The following is a 19,447-nucleotide window of genomic DNA, read 5'->3' as shown; positions in this document are numbered from 1 at the left end:
CCTTCTCACATAACAGAGAATGAGCTTGCTTTCCGATTCTTTTTTGGAGAGCACTAATCCTGTTGATGAGGGCTCTACACCCATCACCTGATTACCTCCTAAACCCTCACCTCCAAACACCATCACATGGGGATTAGGGTTCTGACATTTGAATCTGGGGTGACATGTTCAGTCTATTTAACCCCTCAAAGGGGTTAAGACAGCTCGGGACCCAACAGGGGCACACAGTTTTCTTTTGGGCATCCAGAAGAAGATTTTAAACTTTTGGCCACTATTGATTGATTCATTGATTGGAGCACAGATGGGATCCTGGGCCTCTCTCATGGAAGGCAAGTGCTCTACCACTACACCACCTGCCCTTGGCCACATTTTAAAACTAAGTTCTTGGCCAGTTCATGTTCAGATGTCAGATATACTGGTGTACTCCTCTGCGTGCGTACATACACACATGCAAACTCACACACACAACACCCTCTCATCAAACCCAGGACAAACCCATCCACAGGCTTGTCTGAGACAGACAACAAGATTGCATCTCTTGAAAATTTAAACCATGAGAAGATACAGAAACCATGAGGCGGTTGACAAATGGGGCATGTTAACAGGGAAGCCCTAATGATTATAAATACCAAACATTGCTGGCCACTTTAACCACCTCCATGTCTTTTCTTCTTTTCTACCCTCCCCACCATGTTGTGGCCTGGATTTATTTCCGTTGTTTTTTTTCTCTCATATTTTTGTTGGTGCATTATGGTCATACATAACGGTGGGATTCATTGTTACATATTCACACAGACACACAACATCACATTATAATTTGGCCAACATCATTCTCTAGTATTTCCCTTTGTCTTCTCTCCTTCTTCCCCAGGGTCCTTTTCCTCTACCGATCTCCCTTTGATTCTCATTAGACCAACTCCCCACACACCTTTTTTTTTTTTTCCATTTTTTCTCTCTAGCTTCCACATATGAGAGAAAACATATGACCCTTGACTTTCTGAGTTTGGCTTATTTCTTTTAACATAATGTTCTCAAGTTCTATCCATTTTCTTGCAAATGACATAATTCTGTTTTTCTTTATGGCTGAATAAAACTTCATTACGGATTTATACCACATTTTCGCTATCCATTCATCCACTGATAGTCTGGCTATTGTAAATTGTGCTGCTATAAATATGGGTATGCATGTATCACTACAGTATGCTGACTTTAATTCTTTAGGATAAATATTGAGGAGTGGTGTAGCTGGGTCATATGGTAGTTCCATTCATAGTCTTTTGAGGAACCTCCATACTGATTTCCATAGAGTTGTACTAATTGACAATCCCACCAACTGTGCAAAGATATTCCCTTTTCTCCACATCCTCCCCAGCATTTACTATTATTTGTATTCTTTTTTTTTTTTAACATATTTATTTATTTATTTATTTTTTTAGTTATTGGCAGACACAACATCTTTGTTGGTATGTGGTGCTGAGGATCGAACCCGGGCCGCACGCATGCCAGACGAGCGTGCTACCACTTGAGCCACATCCCCAGCCCCTTATTTGTATTCTTGATGGCTGCCATTATAACTGGAATGAGATGGAATCTCAGTGTAGTTCTGATTTGCATTTCCCTACTTTTGAGAAGTATCTGTTTAGTTCGTTCACCCTTTTATTAATTTTGTTATTTCTTTTTTCCTTTTTTCTTCCTTTTTTCCTATTAAGATTTTGAATTCTTTATATATTCTGGATATTAATCCTCTTTTAGAATAATAGCAAGCCAAGATTTGCTCCAATTCTATAGGTTTTCTCTACATTCTTGATTATTTCTTTAGCCATGCAGAAGTTTTTGTGTGTTTTTTTTAATGCCATCCCATTTATTAATTCTTGGTGTTATTTCCTGAGCTGTCGTTCTATTGACAAACTTGCTGCCTGTGTCTATATGTTGGAAAGTTGACCCTACATTTTCTTCCAGGAGTTGCGTAGTTTCTGGTCTAATTCCTGGGTCTTTGATTCATTTTGAATTGACTTTTGTTCAGGATGAATAATAAGGGTCTAGTCTCAGTCTTCTATATCTGGATAACCAGTTTTCCAAGCACCATTTGTTGAAAGGCTGTCTTTACTTCAATATATGCTTTAGGCACCTTTGCAAAGGATCAGATGACTGTATCTGTGTGGGTTTGTCTCTGGGTCTTCTGTTCTCACCATTGGTCTATGTGTCTGTTTTTGTGCCTGTCCAATGCAATTTTTGTTACTATGGCTCTGTAGTATAATTTGAAGTCAGGTATTCTGATGCCTCTAGCATTGCTTTTTTGGCTTAGAATTGCTTTGGCTATTTTGGGTCTTTTATTCTTCTCAATGAATTTTAGAAGCATTTTTTCTAGTTTTGTGAAGAAATATATTTATTGGAGGTGGTTAATGTGACTAGCAATGTTTGGTATTTATAATCATTAGGGCTTCCCTGTTAACATGCCCCATTTGTCAACTGCCTCAGTTGACAATAAAAGTATTTTGATGGGGAGTGCATTGAATCTGCATGTTGATTATCGTAGTATGGTCATTTTAACAATATTAATGCTGACTATCCATGATCAGGGAGGTTTTTCCATTTTTTAGGATTTTCAATTTATTTCTTCAATGTTCTATAGTTTTTATTGTCAAGATCTTTTACCTTCTTGGTTAGATTTATTTGAAGGGTTTTTTGTTTGCTTGATTGTTTTTTGTTTTTGTTTGTGTGTGTGGGGGGGGTTTGTTTGCTTGTTGTTTTGTTTGTTTTTAGGCTATTGTGAATGAGATCGTTTTTCTGATTTCTTTCTCAGAAGATTCCAGGTTGGTATATAGGGAAGCTATTTATTTTTGTATGTTGACTTCTTGTTTTTGCTTTGTTGTTTTTTATACCAGGGATTGAATCCAGGTATCCTTAGCCACTAAGCCACATCCCCAGCCTTTTATTTTAATTTTTTTAAATTTTAATATAGGATCTCACTAAATTGCTTAAGGCCTTGCTAAGTTGCTGAGGCTGGCTTTTGAACTTGTGATCCTCCTGTCTCAGCCTCCCAGGTTACTGGGATTACAGTCATGGACTACCACACTCGGTTGTATGTTGATTTTTGTAACCTGCTACTTTGCTGAATTTGTTTATTAGCTCCAGCAGCCTTTTTGTTGAGCCTTTGGATCTTCTAAGTATAGAATCATATATTTAGAAGATGTCATCTACAAACAGAGATCATTTAACTTCTTCCTTTTCTAGTGTTATTCTTTCTATTTCCTTCTTTTGCCTAATTGCTCTGGCAAGAATTTCTAGTACTATGTTGAATAAGAATGATGAGAGTGGACATCCCTGTCTTGTTGCAGATTTTACAGGAAATGCTCTCAGTTTTTTTGCCATTCACTATGATGCTGACCTTGGGTTTGTTATATAGTCTTTATAATACTGAGTTAGGTTTCTTTTATCCATGAATGGATGCTGCATTTTGTTGAAGAGTCTATATCTACTGAGATGAGAATATAATTTTTGTCCTTAATTCTATTTATGTTATGAATTATATTTATTGATCTGCATGTTAAGCCATTCTTGCATCTCTGAGATAAAACCAACTTGGTCATGATGTACAATCTTCTTAATACGTTGTTTGCTAATTTTTAATAAGGATTTTTGCATGGAAGTTCATTGGGGATATTGGTCTGTAGTTTTCTTTCCTTGGTGTGTCCCTATCTGGTTTTGGTATTAGTGTGATACTGGCTTCATAGGATGAAGTTGCAAGTGTTCCATTCCTTTCTATGTCATGGAATAATTTAAGGAGAACTGGCATTAGTTCTTCTTTAAACATCTGGTAAAATTCAGCTGAGAATCCATTTGGTCCTGGACTTTTCTTGGTTGGAAGGCTTTATTTTACTACTTATATTTCATTGCTTATTATTGGTCTGTTTAGGTTTTCTATCCTCTTGATTCAATTTTGGCAAGTCATATGTGTCTGGAAAAGTATCCATTTCTTTTAGGTTTTCCAATTTATTGGAATATAAGTTTTCAAAATAGTTTCTAATGATTCTCTAGGATTCTGTATGTCTATGGTAATTTCTTCTTTTCCGTTTCTAATTTTCTTAATTTGGGTCTTCTCTTTTCTTTTGGTTAGTTTGGCTAAGAGTTTATCAATCTTGTTTATCTTTTTGAAGAACCAAGTCTGTTTCATTGATTCTTTGTATTGTTTTTTCCTCTCAATGTCAGTGATTTCACCTCTGATCTTAATTATTTCCTTCCTTGTATTGATTTTGGAATTGGCATTTTTTAATGGCCATGAGATGAATCATTCATTTGTTTATTCAGGATCTTTCTGATTTTCTTATATAAGCATTTATAACCATAAACTTTCCTTTAGAACTGCCCCCAAACTGTCTCCAAGCTTATGCTATATAATACCAATATTCATTTGATTCTAAGAATTTAAAATTTTCTCCCCAATTTCTTCTGTTATCTTTTCATCATTCAAAAATATATTGTTCAACCTCCATCTGTTAATATAGTCTCTGTATGGTTTTCTGATATTGGTTTCTAATTTCATTCCATTGTGATCAGATAAGATACAAAGAATTATATCCACTTTTTATATTTGCTAAGAGTTGCTTTATGGCCTAAAATATAACCTATTTTGGAGAAAGTTCCAGGAAGAGTTGAGAACAAAGTGTATTCAGCTGTTGTTGCATAAAATATTCTATAGATAGCTGTCAAGTCCATTTGACTTACAGTATTTTTTAGATCCCAAGAGTCTTTTTCAGATTCAGTTTTATGTATGGCTGACCTAGCTATTGGTGAGAGAAGTGGGTTGAAATCACCCAGTATTATCGTACTGAGGTCTTTGAGAAGTGTCTGTTTTATGTTATTAGACACACCAATGTTTTGGGCAAAAATATTTACTATCACTATAGCTTCTTGATGTTCCCTTTACAAGTATGAAGTAATCTACTTTGTCTCTCCTGATTAATTTTGGCTTGATGTTTGCTTTGTTGGATATGGGAGTAGCTATTCTTCCTTGTTTTGCAGCTTCATTTGTATGGTATATCAATTTCCGTCCTTTCACTTTCAGTCTTGTGGCTGTCTTTATCTATAAGGTGAGTTTCTTGCAAACACATAGTTGGGTCTTGTTTTTTAATCCATTCTCCCAGCCTATGTCTTTTTTTAAATAACTTTATTTTGTTTATTTATTTATTTTTTTATGTGGTGCTGAGGATTGGACCCCAGTGCCTCACATATGGGAGGCAAGTGCTCTACCACTGAGCCACAACCCCAGCCCCCAGCCTATGTCTTTTAATTGGAGAGTTGAGGCCATTTATATTCCATGTTATTGTAGAGAGATGTTTATTAATTCCTGTCACATTTATTTATTTCTAATGTTTAATTTGTTCCTATTTCTCATTTACTTGGCTACTGTTCAAGTGAGATTTTTCCATTTGTGAACTCTGAAGTTGGTTTTTGATTTTTTTTTTTTTTCTGTGTAGAGTGTTCTTTAACTATCTTCTAAAGTGCTGGTTTAGGGAATCATTTTAGCTTCTGTTCATCTTGAAAGGTTTTTATTTCTTCTTTGATTCTGAAGGATATCATTGCTCAATACAGCAATCTTGGTTAACAGGTTTTTTCTTTCAAGGTTTGGAACACATCATTCCAAGCCCTTCTAGATTTTAGTTTGTGCTAAAAAATTGAGAAGTAATTCTAATTGGCTTACTTTTAAATGTGACCTGATGATATTCTCTTGAGGTTTTTAAAATTCTATCCTTGTTGTTTGTTTGACATTTTAATTATAATATGTCATGGAGATGTGTGTGTATTCAATCAGCAAAGCAAGGCAATCAACAAAAAAAAAAAAAAAAAAAAAAAAAAAAAAAAAAAAAAATAAGGGAAAAAAACATTCTTAATGAAAAATTAAAGAACTGTTTCCACAGAAGTGGTTGAAATAGTTGACAAGGATGGGTGGTCACTGCCTATCCCCAACTGTCCTTCTTTCCATTTCTTTTTGGGTCAGGTACTAAGAGAGCAAGGGCTAGGGGTTGTTAACCCCTTCCTTTTTCTATGTTGCTCATAGCTGTCAGCTGGTTGAAATCTCTCTCAGCTTCCCTTCTCCCCTGTATGAGGTAAGATGGAATGGGGAGCACTGTCAATTGGAGTTTTGTTTGGACAGACCAGATCAATGCGCTCCCAGGGTGGGGCTGCTGCAGAGTTATAAGAGGGGAGTTCCAGCAGCTGGGGCTTAGGTCTAAACAGGCTTTAGGGACTTTGTTGGGTGTTATCTGCTCTGGAGAGATTAGATCAACACACCCCTAGATTCAGGCAGATGCTGATCTTTGCTGGAGTCTGGATCTCAGGAGCCTCCCAAGAATTCTACTCTCAGGGCAGGAAAGCCAACCCTCCACACACCCTCCTTCCCCGGGAACACAGGCTTTGCAGGCTAAGTCTCTGAGTGCATTCACACCCACCTCTTCAGATTCTTGACCCTCTTCAGCTGTCACACGAGCCCCCCAGACCTAGAGGGAAAGCAAGTTGCACTCTCCTTCATTTTTCTGATTTGACACCCCCAAGGTACACTCTTCTCTCTGCTGTTTCATCCTAGGACACAGGGTAGGTGCTTGCTGGGACAGATCATGGCAATGTTTGCTATGATCTATCTCCCAGGATCCCACAGCAGCAAGCTGCAAGGTGGTCTCCTTACCACTGCTCCTGTCTCAGCTCTTTGCTTGCTAGCTGAGAAGCACAGAGCACTTTTCAAACTCCAATTTGCTGTGCATCCTCTGGATCAGCTAAGTTCAAACTACTTTTCTGATTTACAGTTTTTTTTTCATACCATATTTGCCAGTTGTGTTTCTCCTGTGTGTTATCCCTCTCCTCTGCTGCTACTGGCTTGGCTCCAATGTCCTTTCTTCTTTGCTCAATGCACCCAAAATTCTGAGTCTTTTAGATACTCTGACTGCCCCGATATTGAATTTCAGTGAATTTCCTCTTTCACACACCTCACGGAGTGGCAGAACTCCCGCTGCTTGAATCTGGAGCCCTGGTGTAACTGGAAGTGGCAGCCTTTCTCTGATTTACCGTCTTGAATCCTCCTGTCTTTTCCATTATCACCCTACAAGGGATATACTGCTCTTATCCCTGTTTTACAAATGAGAAAACTGAGTCTCAGAGCTCTTAAGCCTCTTGGCCAGTTCATCCCACGGGTTAGTGTAAAACATCCTCACTTCCTGGTGGAAAGAGAGGGAAGATCCTGACCCTAGTTGCTAAAGTTTCCAGGCCCAGCTATCAGAGGTCAGGTGAGCAGGTTTCCCTGGGACCCACAAGATCTTACCCCTGAAAACCCCATCTCCTCTGCCACCTTCTTTTATCTTACCTAGTTGATGTGTGTGTGTGTGTGTGTGTGTGTGTTTTGTTTTGGTCTCCAGTTGGCATCTAAGAACTCTTCAGTGCTATCATGGAGAATCTGAGGCCTGCTCTGTATGAGGAAATAAAAAGTTTTTTAAATCATTCTTATTTATAGATGCAAATAGGAAAGGATTATATGAAATGCAGGAGGCTTAGTAAAGAAAATTCCTAAGATGTTAGGAGGGATAAGTTTAGGAAGCCTATTGTACAACATGATAACTACAATTAATAACAATGTATTGTGTTCTTGAAAAGTATTAAGAGAGTAAATCTTAAGTGCTCTCACTACAAAGAAAAGCAAGTAAGAAAAGTGAGGTGATACATATGTTAACCCAATCTAGCTATTACACAAGGAACACATATTTCAAAATATCATGTTGCACATTATAAACACAGAGTTTTTATTTGTCAATTAAAAAGAGAAAGGAGAAAAAGTAATTTCCCAAGATGAGTGAGAAGGTAACTATCACTAATATAATAAAATTCAGTGAAACTGGTATGAAAAAAGATCATGAATCAGGATTACTTGAATGTCTTAGTACAGATGACAAATAGTGAAACTGTATCTATGAAGCTTTCTCCTTAAGTTGCTAAATTAAACTCACCACTTTGAGTTCATATCTTCCTCTTTTCATTTGTGTGATTTCTTCCATGTCCTCTAATTTTGTAACACATGATGGCATTTTGCAACTTTTTATTTTATGATATTAACTACCAATTGTACATTTTTGTTAGCTAGAAATATTGAACAAAATTAGGCCATAGATTGCTGTAAATCCTAAAACTATTATTATTATTATCATTTTGGTACCAGGGATTCAACCCAGGGGTGCTTAGCCACTGAACCACATCCCCAGCCCTTTTTTTTATATTTTATTAGGGACAGGATTTTGCTAAGTTGCTTAGGGCCTCACTAAGTTGCTGAGGCTGGCTAATTGAGAGTCAAATTTGCAACACACTTAAATAGTGAATCAAGATACTGAAGGTTGACTTTTAAAAAAAATCGGTTTATTTTTTTATTATTTTTTTTTTATTAGAACTTTACTTTTTTAAGAGCAGTTTTAGGTTCACAGCAAAATGGAGAAGAAAATACAGGGAGTTTTCCTATGCCCTTTCCCAACACACACACACACACACAGCCCACACAGCCAACACCCTTCCCCATCAACACCCTGCACCAGAGGAGAGCATTAGTTACAATCAATGAAGCTACATAACACACTGTCATCATCCAGAGTCCAGAGTTGACATTAGGGTTCACTCTTGGTATTGTACATGGTGTGCATTTGTTCAAACATACAATGATATGCAGCTCTTGAATCATGGAATTCTTTAACTTGCAAAAATTTAAACAATATATTCAGTAATGATGGCAGTGATGATTAGCATTCAAATAAGTTTACATTTATGATTTATCATGAATCACTTTTTGTGCTAATTATCATCCCATATAATTCCTCATGATGTAATACTACTATTCTATTGCCAGGGTTAACTGTCCCCTAAAGGCCACATGCTAAATAAAAGCTTGTTCACCTGTCTGTGGTGCTAATAGGAGGTGGTAGAACCATAGTAGTAGGAGGTGGGGCCTATGGAAGGAAGTTGGGCTACAATGTAGAGGGCTAACCCTTGGAGGGGATATTAGGACCATGACTCCTTCTTATCTCTTTCTTTTTTGCTTCCCCAGCCACCATGAGGTGAGTAGCCTCTCCTCATACACACCCGCCATGATATACTATGGTGGCAATGAGGTCAAAGGATCATGGACTTAAACTTCTGAAACCATCAGCCAAAATAAGTATTTCCTTCTAGTAAGTTTATTTTCTCAGGTAATTTGTCACAGCAACAGAAAGCTGACTAACACAACTATGATTATGCCCATTTTACTGAGGAGTGAAGTAATTTGTATCAAATAGAAGCAGATACAGGTTTTGTGAAGAACCAGACACCTATACAATTAAAGGTCCCCTTTCAAGAAAAGGATCATGAAATCATGAAAACAAATTGCATACAGAGCTTTGGGTGAAAGTCCAGAAGTTTACACTTCTCATGTTCTTGACCTTTGGCCTATCAATTCTCAACTCAGATCTAAGCAAGTCACAGTTGATCAAGGGTGTCTGACACCAAAGATCATGACTTGAGTCTCTGTTATGCTGCCTCTGGGTAGGTAAACATAATTTTCTGTTCAGATTTTTTGCCAAGTTATACTAAATTATTGTATAGGGAGGTGGAAAGCAGGTATCAAAGCTATGAGACATATTTGATATAAATTTTTTAAATAGAGAAAAAGGTTCCATTAAGTTAGTATTTTCTGCAAATTTCTGTTCAAAACTTTGGTCCAATTCCTGGGCACCAGAGTTTCATAGGAACATAGTTTATGAACTTTTGATCTAAACTCTTCAACTGAAAAGATCTCCTACATGGTGTTTAAAGATCTTGGAGGACAAATGACTCATAATAGGCACATCTATATTTGTTGCATGAATAATTTGCCTAATCAGGAAGGCATTTTTTCTGTCCTAACTTAATGCCACATTCACCTCTTGATAGCATCTCTTTGGTTTGCAGAACACATCTGTGTCCTCCTTCTGAAATGTTACTGCCTGAAACCAATGAATATAAAAATGCCGTATCGTGTCTGCCTCATATCTCCCAAGCTGAGTCTGATGAATGTCAGGGGCCCAGGGGTGGTTTGGGAAGATCATGTCATTGGCCCTTTATGGTGCTGACTTCGGGAGATGGGGACCATTCCTAGCCTGTGGCCCAGCTGTAATGTAGCCAAGGACAAAAATCTTGGACTTGAATTTCTGCTCTGCCACTTCCTTGTGTGTGATCTCGGGCAAATCACTTAATTTCTCTCAGAATTGGTGATCCCATCTAATCTGTGTCTATAGAGTTCCTGGTTTGGCATCGAGGATATCAGTGATTGTTCTCTGTTATCCTTAATATCTTTCAGTATCAAAATACTTTGAAAGCTGGGCACCCTGATGCATACCTGTAATCCCAGCCACTTGGGAGATTGAAGCAGGAAGCTCACAAATTCAAAGCAAGCCTCAGCAAATCAGTGAGACCCTGTCTCAAAATAAAATTTTTAAAAATCAGGGGTCGGGGAAATGACTGAGGATATATAGCTTAGTGGTAGAGTGTCCCTCTGTTCAATCTCCAATGCCACACAAAATACTTTGGAAATATTCCTCCACAACCTCTCAGATCACTACAGAGCATTGATTTAGTATCTGAATGACAGAATTATCCATAGAACGAACTGAATTGAACTAGGCTTCCTCTGTTTCATTTCTCATCATTGAGAACTGGGCTGGGAAGGGCTGTGTCATGAGGACATAGACTATTGGATTAGGCATGCCTGACACCATTTATAGAACGTATGTTCCCCTTCAAGATAATGCTTTATAGTTTTTATAGCTTGATTTGTGATTCAACTATTGAGAATGGAAACAGTTTAAGTTGCTCAATGGCACATATTCAGAGAAAAATACTTCTCCAGGCTCTATTCTGACAGACTAATCTTGGTCATAAAATTTCTATCCTCAAAATTCATGAGGTGGACACGTGATTGGGGGAAAAATTATGTTTAGACCAACCACACTCTTCACAGTCTCATGGATTTGGTCATATGCCCACATTATCTTATTTCCAGCCTAAGGGATCCATATTGTCTTAGTGCATCTTCAAAGACCAACAGAGCTAGCTGATTATTTCACTTACCTTCCTATGCAGGCCTGACTACATGATTTGAAGGACCCAGTGAAAAATGAAAATGTGTAGCTCCTTTTCAAAAAAAGGGTTAAGCATTTCAGGATAACAACTGTAGAGCACTAAAACAAGCATGAGGTCCTTCTGAGCCTGGGGCTTTGCGTGAGTGAATGATGGCCCCGCTCAGCAGCCCTGCTCCTATCCCTTCATGCCTGTGGCTTTCTTGGAGACTGTCTTAGTCAATTTAGGCTGCTATGACAAAATACCTTAGACTGGGTAGCTTATAAACAACAAAAATTTATTTGTTATAGTTCTAGAGGCCAGGAAGTCCAAAATCAAGGCACCAATAGATTTCGTATCTGGTGAGGACCTTACTCCGCATACATATGTCTTCAATATGTCTTCGAAGGTCAGACCTCTGAAGCCACATTAGGGATTAGATTTCAACATATGAATTTTGAAGGAACACAAACATTCAGACCATAGCAGGGACTTATTAAAGATGTTACTGATGACAACATCTAAAATTTCAAAATCATGCTTTTTGCAATGATAAGTCTATACTCTTCTTTTCTTCAAAACCCAAGTATGTTTTCTAGTGTTTTGACTTTCTGAACCAATCATTTGGAACTTCTTTTTTTTAATCAATCAGAATATACATTTTTTCTTTTCTCTTAATCACTGTACAATAATTTCTAAATTATCAATACTTTTCTGTATCCCTTTAAAAAATATGGATACCAAAGTCAGACCCAATGCTCAGGTATGTCAGGAAACCTGACAAGTATTCAAGAGAGTAGAATCAGTCATTGTGATGGCAACATCAGAATGTGTGATTTTTCTTTCTTTGATTTACTAATATTTCTGCATCTACTGTTCATACGTGAAACTGGTTTATAGCTTTAATTCTTACACTTTCTTTATCTGGTTTTAGAAACAAGGTTATAGTAACCATATACAATAAAATGGGCGATTTTACTCCTCTTCCTTACATTAGTGTTATGAAACAGAGATGACCTTGTTCCTCAATATTTATTAAAACACATCTGGAAAACTATATGATGATATGTATTTTGGGGAGGTAGAAAAGAAATGGAATTTTTTACATTAATTTAGTCTCCAATCAATAGATCCATTTAAGTTTTACTTGAGTTAAAAAGTTTTAGCTGTTTGCATTTTTTAACTATTTTTAAATTTTATTTATTTATTTTTAAATTTATATATGACAGCAAAATGCATTACAATTCTTATTACACATGTAGAACACAATTTTTCATGTGAAAAATTGTGCTCTATATGTGTAATAAGAATTTAATTGGAATTTTAAAAAGAAAAAAATCAGAAAATTAAAAAGAAGAAACAAAAATCCAAATTTCTATTATCATTTTTTTCAAAATATGTATTTTCTTGGGAAGATAGAAGATAGAGTAGAATTAGGGAAGAGGATATATTTTTTATCAGTTCTTTTTAGTTATACGTGACAGTAGAATCCATTTTGATAAAATTATACATGCATGGATCATTTCAATACTTTGATATGTGTGATCAACTTTTTTTGAATGAAGAAGGCCTTTGGTGAGTCCATTAGTAGAATGGACCCAGCTGAGGAAAGAATCTCTGGGTTTGAGGACATATCAGCAGAAACCTCCCAAACTGAAAGGAAAAGAGAACAAAGACTGAGAAAAATTCTAAAAGAACAGAATAGCCAAAGACTGTGGAACAACTACAAAAGCTGCAATGTGTGACTACTGGTGAAATCAGTGCATTAGTCGGCTTTCTGTGGCCAGCACAAAACATCTGAAATAGATAACTTACAACAATGAAAGGTTTCTTTGGGCTCACAGTCCTTTCTGTTCATGGTTGACTGGCACATTGCTTTGCTTTGGGGCTGTGGTAAGGCAGTACATCAGGGTGAGAGCATATGGGAGGGAAAGCTGATAACCCCCGCCCCCCCAAAAAAAAAAACAACACAAATGGCTCTCATACCTTAATATTTTGAAAATTTCTCTTCTTAATCTTAGAGAAAACTTAAAGGAAGTATAGTTGATATGCTAAGAAAGAAGAGAAAATGGAATCATAAAATGTTCCCTCTAACCTCAATAGGCAGAAAAGAGCACAACATATAGAAAAAAATAACAAAAGCAACAAATAGAAAACAGTCACAATTATGGTAGATATTAAGCCAACTGTATTAAAAATCTCTTTGAACACTAATGGTCTCAATGCACCAATTTAAAGACACAGATTGTCGGGGGCTAAAAACCAAAAAAACAACTCTAGATATAAAGACACAACCAATTAAAAGTAAACAGGTGGAGAAAAATACCATACTAACACTAATCAAAAGAAAACAGGAGTGATTATGTTAATTTCAGATAGAGCCAACTTTAAATCAAGGGATAATGTCAGGCATAAAGAGATTCAATACATAGTGATAAAAGGGTCAATTCTCCAAGGAAACATCCCTAACATGTATGCACCTAACAAGAAGGCATCAAAATACATGAGGCAAAAACTTATAGAGCTCACTAAAAAAAAGATGAATCCACTAGTATTATTGGAAACTACAACAGGTATCAAAAATAGACAGATCCAGTGAGCAAAAAACCTTTGAGGACATAGTTGGCATCTGTAAACTACTTCATTCCAAACAAAATAACACACATCCTTCTCAGATGCATATGGAACATTCACCAAGATAGACCATGTTTGGGGCCATAAAATCATAACTTAATAAATTTTAAGAAATAGAAATCATACAGTATTTGCTCTCAGACCATAATAGAATTATACTTGAAATATATAGCAGAAAGATAACTAGGAAAAAATGCAAAATATACATACTTTTTAAATAACAGATGTCAAAGAAGAAATCTCCAAAATAAATTTTTAATGTTTGAATTAAGTGAAAATGAAAACACAACTTACCCAGTTTGCAGGAGGCAACAAACCAGTATTCTGAGAGAAACTTATGGTTTTGGAAACATATATTAAAAAATAAGGAGGCTCTAAAATTAATAATCTAAGCTTCTTCCTTAGTAAAGTAGAAAAAGAAATCAAAACCAAAGTAAGTAGAAGAAACAAGAGCAGAAATCAACAAAATTGAAACCAGAATATCAATAGAGAAAATAAATGAAACCAAAAGTTGGTTATTTGAAAACATAAATAAAGTTGATTAATCTTTAGTCAGCATAGCTATGAAAAAAAGGCCACAAATTACTCAGAAATGAAAGAGGAGACATCATTATATCCCATAGACATTAAAAGTATATTAAAAGAATACTATGAACAACTCTATGTCCACAAATTTATAACATAGATGACGAAATGGACCAATTCTTGAAAGACACAAAAGTCACATAAGAGGGCTGGGGTTGTAGCTCAGTGGTGGAGTGCTTGCTTAAAACATGTGAGGCACTGAGTTTGATCCTCAGCACCATATAAAAAATAAATAAAAATAAAAAAGTTATAAAACAAAGTTACTTAAGAAGCTGACAAGCTGAAGAGACTTCTATTAAAGAGAATGAATCAGTAATTAATAACCTTCCAAAACAGAAACCACCAGGCATAGATGGATTCACTGGTGAATGCTACCAAACATTTGAGAGAGAAATTAAACCAATTATCTGTATCTATTATGTAATAATGGCACCTGGGTATTTGATTGCTTTCCTTATGTCTGCAGACTCTTTGATTTCATTTTGCTATTTAATAATTTAGTCAGGATAGGCTAGGTTATGATACAGTAACAAATCTCACCAAACTTTTCAGTGACTTACCGCATGGAAGTTTATTTCTCATGCAAAGTCAGCTGTTAGCCGAAGGCTGATAGCTTTTCAGAACGGTTTCTTTCACGACATGTAACCTATGGCTCCTAAGTTGCAGAGGCAGAAGAAAGATCTTTATAAAGGACTCATACCTACTGGCCTGGCATTGGGTGAATTGATAGGAAATTTTCACAGATCACTTACATTTGTTGCTAGAACGTACACTTTGGGGCCGGAACTCTTCAGATGTCTGTATTAACTGTCAGTTGACTTTTATATTCACTTTTTTCCACACTATATCTACAAATCAGCTCTTTCTCCCCCAGATTTTGTCTTGTGGGTTGAATAGTCCATGTGTGTGTGTGTGTGTGTGTGTGTGTGTGTATGCGCACACGCGGGCTCACACGCGCACGTTTAATATGAAGAATGTATTTCTGGAGAGTCTATCTGGGGTCTAAGTAGTATTGGCTAGAACATATAATCCTTTTCTCTGAGATTTTGTTAAATTCTCACACCAGGATTTACAATGCCCATTGATCTTGGATCTCTAGCCACCAGATGTTCTCAGGTTTGGGACAGTTTCTATAATAAATTCACTTGGTTTTTTGTTTTTTTTATAGCTACCACTCTTTAGAAGAGAAGATGAAGATGCCACGTAACTCGCTGCTCTTCAGTGAGGATTAGTGGAGTTATTAATGAGAATGCTTGGAATTTGAGATGCTGAGGTGGGTCGAGAATCCTAGCTTTGCTGTGCTCCAGAAGTTCTGATGACTAATTTTTGCAGTGTTGACTAATATTTGCAGTGTATTTCATCAAGTTGCGGTTTTGTCCTCTCCTGTTTGCTGTTCATTCATATTTTGGGACTGGGCCTCATGAGTTTTCTCTTTAGGTGTTGAAGGGGGAATATTCTTTGATAAACATCCCATCTGTATTTCAACTTAGATCTCTCTTCAGTTTAATGTTGCAATTTTTTAATATAAATTGTCAATTTAATCTAAATGACTTGCTTGCTTTAGTTCAGAGACTTTTCATTTTTAAAACTCTGGATTTTATCTGTGGATTTGTAATTTTTGTCTTCTCGCCCCCCTTTTATTCCTTATCAGTCCTGCTTAAAGATTTTCTAACTTTTGGTTTCAAAATCACACCAACAATAGAAGTTCTAAAAAGCTTAAGACAGGCTCTCTACCCTTGGTGAACTTTTAACAAAGGTGTAAATGTTAGAAGATTAAGATTTAAATAGTTTAGTTATCGACTAGAAGATGAAAGTGTAGAACTAAGAATTAGGAAAGTGAGCCTGGTGCTGTGGTGCATGCCTGAGAGCCCGGCTAATCCAAAGGCTGAAACAGGAGGATCACAATTTGGAGGCCAACCTCAACAACTAAGTGAGACAAGTCTCAAAATAAAAAAATAAAAAGGAGCTCAGTGGTAGAGCTCCCCTGGGTTCAATCCCCACTATCACCAGGGGGGGAAAAAAAGAATTAGGAAAGCAATTGGGCCTAAGTAACGTATTAATTTGCTAGGGCTACACAATAAAGCACCAAAGATTGAGTGGGTTAAATAGCAGACATTGATTTTCTCACAGTTCTGGAGGCTGGAGATCCACGATCAAGCTGTTAATGGGTTTGATCTCTTTCTTCTTTGCTCCGTGGCTTGCAGTTGTCTGCTTCTCTCTGTATTCCTCACGTGTCTTCTTTCTGTCCCGATCTGTATCCAAATGTCCAGTCAGATTAGATTAGGGCCCACTCCAACGACCTCATTTTCCCTTAATCACTTCTTTAAAGAACCCTTCTCTACACACTTGCATTCTAAGTACCGGGGTTAGACTTTAGGGAATATAATTCAGCCTGTGACATGTGGTCAGGAAAGACTTTCTTACTCATTATGCTGCAAGCAAAGAGTGAAAAATACAGTGGCTCAAAAGGAAGAAGTCTTGTTATTTTCTCTCATGAAAGTGGATGACACAGGACTTCTTCCATGTCATCCAGACGTCCACATCATTCTTGGTTGTTGCTCATTCATTTCCCAGAGAATGGCTCTCCCCCGTGCCTGGACCTGGGCAGGCATTCGGTGCCCGCCTGTGGCCCAGCTGAATGAATGAACAGCCTGGTGTGATCTGGGACAACGAGGAGCTGGCTTAAAGGAAGTTTGAATCTTGAGAGAAATAAATAGGCAGGAAATATAATTAAATATATATTGAGGTGTCCTTGAAAGCCATAGGGGACTTATGAGGTTGGGGATTGAAAGGGATGATGCAGATCCAACTCATTTATTGTACACAAATGAGGAACTTAGGACTCAGGAAAATGAATTGATTTACCAACATAGCTAATAGGTCATCAGTTCTGTTGTTCCAAGTTAAAGTCACTGGTTTTCCTACTATGATAAGTAGAATATGGACATAGAACATATATATTTTTTAATCTGAGAAGTGACATGGTGTTTGCTGTTTTAGGAAGGCCAACTTTTATGGCTCCTATGTGTCATTCATCAATGATTATCCATATGCTCCCTAGGACTGATTTTGCTCACACACAATATAATCTGTCCCAGGACAGCTAACAGCCCCCTAGTCTTGTTCATTTTGGTAGGAGGGGAAAGGAAATCCTTTGTTCTAAGAAATTCTGTGTGTTGGGCGGTGGGGATAATCCTCCCTAGTGTAAGCCAGTCATGTTACTTTCATTTCCTTTTACCAGTGATTGGTCTAAGTGTTGACTTGTGACCCGGGGAGCCAGTGAGATGTAAAGAGGATTCTGCTGGGCCGCCCCCGCTCCTTGGTCAGCGCTTTTCTTACAAATAACAAGGCAGAACCCAACTCGGAGAAGACCACTTTGCCCCACATCCTGCCTTGAAAGCAGCTGTACAAGCCACCTTATTGATCATAAGGCAACATCAGTGATGGCAGGGCAGAAAGAGAAGCCCTGCTTGGGTACACTGTCACATTGTGAAATTGTCACATACCTCTTGGAAGAGCCATTTGCAGACTCTTTGACATGTGAGATCATTAAATTTTATCTTTACTGCTTAAGTTGCTATTAGTCAACTGTGCTCTTCCTTGCAACCAAAAGGATTCCAAACTTAATATTATATGTGCTTTTTAAACAAGCACTTAAATGACTAAAAGCATCCCTTGCAAACCCTGCAGTATCTAAATAAGAAAGTATAAAATAAAAATTCACAATTTGTACATTGTGAAGAGAGGGGTCTTGTTGACCGGAGGGTTCAGGAAAGTCCTTACAGGGCACAGGGCATATGGCATCTGGGGCTTGCTCACACTGTGGGCAAGAGTGAGGCAGGTGAAAACAGGGTGCTCCAAGAGTAGGTGAAAGGTCCCAGCATGAGCCAATGACAGCTCTTTTGGACACTGTGGAAGACCTGGGTTACATTTTGCCTTAGACTCTTGGCCTAAGTGTTGGACCTCCAGTGGGTGCCACAGGAAGCCTGCTCCTTCAGCGTCACAGTACTCAGTAAGGACTCTAGGCAGACATGTGTTGAGGTAGGAAGCTCTGAGGCTGAACGGCTTGATAACAGCCTCCTCTGTATCCCCCACTGCAGCACTTGCCCACAGCTCTTTCTAAGCGAGTTTCCTGCCTAACATCTTCCTCCTGGGCCTGAAGGTCTTATCTCTTTGCTTTACATCACTGTCTTAATCTTCGTGTTGGAGGATCAGATCTACAGCCTTCATGGTCCTGGTTCTTCACATCTCTTAAGACAAAAGACACTCTTGTGACTTTTTGGAAGCCTTCCAATTTCTAGTCTCCTCAGATCATCTCATACTATTCATGATGAAAAACCCCAAAGGTGACAAAAAAACAAAACCGTGTTTTAAGGGATTCTTCAGCTGTGAGGCCTGACACTATAGTTAAAGAAGGAAAGGCTGGTCTCTAGGGCCAATGGGTCACTAGTGGAGCTATGTGGTCTTAGTTGGATGCATCACTTAATGTTTGGGGGCTCCACTTTCTTCATTTATAAGCGGTAAGTTACAGGGGCTTTGCTAAGCTGAAATTGGTTTTGGTGGTTGTTAATTAGAATTACTGTTCTTCTTAGACAATGAAATCATAGGATCCCACTTCTTCCTAGTCCACCATCATTTTAAAACTGAGATTGTATTTTAAGTACATAGAATGAAATAAGTAAAGGCAAAAGCAAATTTTGGCTTGCCAAGCAGGGCAGAAGGGATTGGTGACCAAAGCCTCAGTGTTCAGAGGTGGGGCCTTTAGGCAGTGATTGGATCATGAGGGCTGTGATCCTATGAATGGATTAATCCACTTATGGATTCACAACTTAATGAATTATGGGGAGTGGTGGGGGAGAATGTAGGAACTTTAGTTGGAGGAAGTAAGTCATTGGGGGCATGCCTTTGAAGGAGATATTGGGATGCCAGACCCTTCCTCTTTCTCTTTGCTTCCTGGCTGCCATGAATTGAGGGGCTTTGTTCGACTAGGCACTCCCTGTCATGATGGATGGCCTCGCCCAGGTCCAAATCATGGACTGAAACCTCTGAAGCCATGAGCTAGAATAAATCTTTCCTTCTTTACGTTGATTTCTCTCAGATATTTTGTCATAGTAACACACAACTAACA

General features: G+C 37.7%; 1 protein-coding gene across 1 annotated transcript in view; it reads left to right on the top strand.

Annotated features, from left to right (window-relative positions):
- The first annotated feature begins 398 nt into the window (after positions 1-398).
- Positions 399-19,447, top strand: part of Flt1 (fms related receptor tyrosine kinase 1) — a 201,730-nt gene continuing 182,681 nt past the window's right edge. Inside the window, exon 1 of the mRNA XM_048800762.1 lies at positions 399-436. The gene's annotated coding sequence lies outside the window, so the exon portion shown is untranslated. The remainder of the gene's footprint in view (positions 437-19,447) is intronic.

Source organism: Marmota marmota, unplaced genomic scaffold, assembly GCF_001458135.2.
Source record: "Marmota marmota marmota unplaced genomic scaffold, marMar, whole genome shotgun sequence".
NCBI lineage: Eukaryota > Metazoa > Chordata > Mammalia > Rodentia > Sciuridae > Marmota > Marmota marmota.
Note: the sequence above shows the minus strand (reverse complement) of the source record. Positions and strands in the feature narration are given on the sequence as shown.